The following is a 6,000-nucleotide window of genomic DNA, read 5'->3' as shown; positions in this document are numbered from 1 at the left end:
CATGCAACTTTGCTCTGGACATGAAAAAAGTTTAGCCATTAAGATGAAAATGTTTAAGTTTCTAGGCTTTAGAGCCAAAGCAAAAATCCTGGTCCCTTTTATTTACTGGTACTGACTCTTTACCACAGCTCCATATGCATTCCTAGCTCAGCATGACCTAGGAGCTCAAGGCAAGATCATACACCTTCCTTCCTTTCACACAAGGTGAAAGCATACACACACATTGGTAATAGCTTTGATAAAAGTAAACATAAGACCTTAATTGTCTATACTAGGTTAATGAATTAATTCTATGAATGAAAACCCCCCATTATGTTTCAGTAGAGAGCACTGTAAAATTCTGCTTTGTCTGGCTTTGAACTCCTGCCCTAAGACACCTCTCAAACTCAGAACACATTTTATTGTAAATAAAATAGGCAACAAGTAAAAACCAAGAATTAAATATCTTTCCTTATACAGAGATGGCCAGAAAACTAAGTTTTCAGCAGTTGCAAGGATCTTGTGAGTACAGGTCCATTAAGTAAAATGCTGTAGCTAATAGAAAGCAGGTTTGGTTCCCCAGTGACAACAAAATTGTAGTAAAGAATGGAATCAACACTACTACTTACTGTTAATCAAAAATATCCTGTTTTAAATAAAACTGAATCAGTTATCAGTAAATCAGTGAATAAGTAGTCTCTAGATATTAAAGGAACTTTACATTCCAGACAAATCCATTTAGAATTTGCTTTTAATTAAAAAAGAGAGAATCCTCACTGCTTTAAAATTCATCCCTAACCTCTTTTTGCCTATTTGATTATTATCATTTTTCTCATTTTGCCACGGCACTGCTCAAAGGCTTGCTCAGACTGATGTTTGAACTTACATTTTCTAAAGCATAACTAACATTAGCATTAGCATTTACCAAAACCAGTCATATTCAAAAGTCATAATAAAAGACAGAGAGAAGTAATGATAAAAATAGACAGACCAAAGATTTCAAATCCTGGAAGAAATGCACACTGGATACTAATCCTGGATTTTGATCAGTGCAATGCATCAAAACAAAACAAAAAATTTACTGGGTGATTAATCTTTGAAGGTATACCACATTATTTAAGAAACTTTCTCCTAACATAGTGGAGAAATATAAATATGTTTTCAATTCTTGTGTTTTAACACATACAAAAGGCCAACATGAGACCTCTTCTTCCAACAGAGAAATTACCTGCTGTGCTATCTGAAACCAAATCCTGCATAGTTTCAGAAAACAACCATCAAATTAGAGTCTGAAAATATAGGCCTATAAAACTTTAGAACAGAAAAACTTGATAAAGAAGAATCTCTACTTTGAAAACTTACTTGCAGCACACTTTATTTTGAATTAATTGTAATAGTTTTAAAAAATGAGGAAGGAATAGAAATGAAAAATTAAAACAGTTATAAATCAAAGAAAAGTAGCACAAGTATTCATAAAGAAATATGGAGGCATTCACATCCAGATCTGGATCTGACTGTTGAACACCAACAGTATTTGAGAGCTAAGAACTGTTATGTAATCTGCAAAATTCACAAACTCAGACCAGCTGTTGACTGAACCAGCTTGTACATCACACACAAACCATCTGAAGAGTGGGTATCTCTCAACTTAATCACAGCAGAAAAGCCAGAGACTGAAAGGGGAAGCAGAGTGACAGAGGTATGTAAACTGTACAAACCTCCAGAGACATAGCCATATATTTAATCATATCTACTAATCTGTAATGTTATAATTCACAGCTGTTCTGAGCAACCTGTTAAATGTAACCTCTTCTCAGGTCAAGCCATTTTCCAGAATTATTTCCCCCACTATAACCCATAGGTTGAGGTAGGTAGAGTGGCAATGGATAGTTGTAAACTCCTGTAAAAAGCTTTAATTGGAGTCTGTTATGTGAGGTGAACTCCTATCCAGCATCAAAAAGTAGTGGTAAAAATAGCAGAGAGCAAGGCAGGAAGCTATTGAACTCTGTTACTGAAGACAAAAATCTCCTCTGCTATTACAGAGGGGAAACAAAATCACAAAGCTCTGTTTTGTTATGCAGGACAACAGACTACCACCTTTATCTTTTTTTTTTTTTTTTCTTACACCACTATTGCTGTTTATATACAACTTAGATACAACTTTCAGAGATGTTCTTATTTTAACCATTTATCAAAACTGAAGTTCATCAGCAAATACTTTCCAAAATCTCTCCTCTGTACCACATACTGTGCAGACATTTACTATTGACTTTAACCATTTTGGTACTGATCTTTCCAGCAGGAAGAGCTGGGGGGCTGCTGCAAGAGGAAGGAGAGAAATGGCTGAAGAAAGACAGACTCAGGGGAAAAAAAAATTATGGAGATGTAAAGGACATGAATTACAATTCCAGAGATGCAATTTATTTAAAAAACTTTTAAAATAAAAGCTCACAGAGATAAAGAAAAAATAATATAAATTTGACCCAGTGCAAACACTGCAGCTTGGTTCTACATGTATAAAAATGTCACCATTGGAATAAAATTAATCACTTCTTCATTTGACTCCTGAAGGCTGAAACTGAAGCTGAGTAATTTCATTTAAAAATGAGTAACAACAAAAAAAATCTTTCTGCAGAAAACCCCTCATTTCCTTTAATGCTCCCTGTCCATGACCTCGGCAAAGAACAAAAGCACGTGAAACACTCTGGCCTCCTGTTTCAGTTTGTCTGCCAGTGTTGGTGAAATAAATGCAGAGTAGGGTTCCATTCTCATTAGCCTTGACTCACCATTAGAGAGGCTGAATAATCAACATTTATTTCCAACCAGTAAGCTCAGCTCTTCAGGTTCAGGCTTGTCTTTAGCAACCTCAGCACTCACCCCCTCTCCCACCAGCACCACTCCTTACAGCTGATGGCACCGATTACTGTGCTAATGCCTACAGTAAAACCAGTGAACATGGCTTCTCTCCAAAACAGCAAGAGGGAAGATTATAAAGCCATAATTTCTGATCGTCTCATAAAATAACTGCCCAGGCATCCCATGCTCCATCTGGTCTGTGGTTATCAATCTGTGCTACGCCACCTCTGAGCAAGGACTCGGGCTGCGAGGGAGGTGCCATGTCAGATGAAAACAGACAGACTGGACTCCTACCTGCACTGGGCAGTCAGACTGAAACTGTGCTGCTGATGCCTCTGTACACTTCTTTGAAGAGAGATGACTACACCTGAACTAAAAGGATGAAAATTAATGCAATTTCAATCACTTAAAATAACTTCAGCATATTTAAAAGCTGTATTCCTTGCAAGATTAACCTGAATTACATTAAATTATTTTGTTGTTCTGAGTATATCCTCACTCAACACTACAGGCAAAGCCAGATCCTGTAATATTAGCTCTCACCATTTTATATTGCTCCCAGCTTTCAAACATGTTGCACACCAACATTTTTGTTTTAAAAAGACTTTTTGTGATGCAGTAGGTCTCATGTTGCCTTGGTTAAATTCTTCATGCTTCTTTTTAGCTGGCACAGCAGAGTCATAGCTGCTGTTTCTTTCATTATACAGGCTGAAGCCCTGCAGTCTGGGCTTTTGTTTTGCAATCATCAAATCCGGAGAATGAGAGGACAGATTTCATTATAAATATTAGAAAAATACTTTAATTTGTGCTTTCAAAGCTAAATAGGCCATAAAAAATAAAGACCCCAGTTAGTCCCCATTTCCTCCAGAACCTTCTAATTAATTTTCCATAATAAAAGGAAGGTTACAGATAGGGTAATTGGCAAAAACTTTACTGCTGAAAGACAGAGTGTTCTATTATGCCCCCAGAAAACACACCTTGCATGACCCCTCATGAAGTAAAAAAAAAAAAAGAAGAGATCTATGAACAACCAATATTTCCTTTTAATTGGAGCTTTCTATGTAACACTGCCTTGCTCATCTTAGTTTTGTGTTTTTAAGTTTCTGAAAACATCAAGCTTTCTAGTAAGCAATATAGAAGCTAGTCAGCATTTGCCTGAGCTCTGAATTCAGTGTTTTCAGCCTGGCATTGTAGCTCATTCACAGCAACACTCACATTTTGTTTGTTTTTTTCCAGAGATTCAAACCTAAGCCCTCAGAAAAAAAAAAAAAAAAAAAAAAAAAAAAAATAAAAATTAAAAAATTTTGGGGAAGAGGAAAACACCAAGCCCCAAAAAAAAAAAAAAAAAAAAAAAAAAAAAATTACAACTTGAAAGATCTTGGGGAAGAGGACTCTGAAAGCTAGCTGGACTAGATGTATCTAATATCTGTAAGGGGTATAGACATGGAAGGCACTTCCTAAAAGGGAACAAGAGACTGGAAAATGTGGCTAACCATGGCTAACTGTTATCCTTCTGATTCTGTAAAGATCAATGGAAGAAAGACACAGACTCTGAGTTTCAGAGATTCTGAGATTCCAAGCCCCAGGTGACTGGGCCTGACCTTTTGAACACCCCACACAATTCCTGGCCAAGTAAACTAAACTGGGAAGGGTGGCAGGTTAATGTGTCCCTTCAGCTTCCAGAATCCTTACATGGCTCTTCCATTTAACCTTTCTAACAAATTGCTTTTCTATCCCCATTTACTCGAAGAAACAAACCATCCATCTTTCACTTTCTAATTATGAAATACTTTTGTTGTCCTGCCATTAAAACTGTCATAGATTAGCAATGTTTAGACTCATCTCTGTGTCAGAGTAGGCACCCAGTTCTACTGAAGCTACTTGATAGAGTCCCTCATTTTTCATATTTTATGCCCTATCATCACATTTAGTTCCATTTTCCAAAACTAAAATTATTGCCGATCCACACTGATTTAAATATTTTACTGGGTGGTTTTTAGGTCATTTTAAGGAGCTGTGGCTGACCTTGTCTTACTCAGTCAAGCTATTTCTTGAAACTAAATATGTCTGCTAAAATATCATCTCACATTTGAAAGTTCTATGTCAACTTCTTTCATCCAGAAATTATGCAAACCTCTTTATTTTCATATAAATAAATCAAAATGTATTTATTTTAAAATATCGTTTTGCTATGTTCATCCTCAAGGCCATGACACTGTTAGCTGCTAGTTCTGTAAGTACTACAACTGAATTTATTGCCTTGCAAGTAGTTCCAAAAAGCCTTTCATACAGAAAATAAAAAATTACGCAAGCAACTTCAACAAAAGAATTTATTATCTTTTCCCATCTGTGAAGGAAAAGGTTTCAGGCAGATAAGGATAATTTGAACATCATCTTATTTATACAGGTTTTTTAATCTTTGTAACAGTGGATGCTGAATTTACATACTGCCAAAAAATCAAATAAATTTACAGGATTGTGTGTTGATATAAAATATTTAAAGAAGCAGGCTGAACTTTCAATTCACAATCAGGGAAACATCTTTAGATCTCAACCAAAAGCCATCCTTGAATTCTAAAACCTCCACAGTCCTACACAGGGGAGGTTCTGAAAGGCTTCAAGAGACCTCTACAACACCAGTGAGAACTCCAACGAGTGAAGAAAAGCTGAAACACCTGAAATCTATCCTGTCTAATGGTGACTTTTAGCACTGGGACTTTATCAGTGCCTAGAGATTCATGTAACACCCCAGAGCCTTGTATGCTAGGCACCACACAAAAGCAGCTCTGTAAGTTCTCCATAAATTTATACTCTAAACTCATGAGAATGATAGTCCAGCCCAGCTCAGTCACTGTTGCTGAGCAAAGCCTTTAAATGGAAGTCAGTTTTTCCAGTTCTGACAGGGAAACATGCAGACTCTGTGCTACAGCCTGGCAGCTCCAACCTGCCAGCAGACCTATGAGAGAACTAGTAAATTCCTGGAAAACACAGCCAGATGATAATCATAACAGCAAAACCGACCATAAGAGCCTGAGATTGGTTCCACATGCCAAACTCCAAGAGGAAATCAGAGAGGAAAGATGTATACAGATCAATCTGATCTTCTGCATAGCAGAGATCAGTTTAAGGAATATTCTACTCACAACTCAGTGCTCTGCAAACAAA

Source organism: Pyrgilauda ruficollis, unplaced genomic scaffold, assembly GCF_017590135.1.
Source record: "Pyrgilauda ruficollis isolate IOZ18807 unplaced genomic scaffold, ASM1759013v1 scaffold1, whole genome shotgun sequence".
Lineage (NCBI taxonomy): Eukaryota > Metazoa > Chordata > Aves > Passeriformes > Passeridae > Pyrgilauda > Pyrgilauda ruficollis.
Note: the sequence above shows the minus strand (reverse complement) of the source record.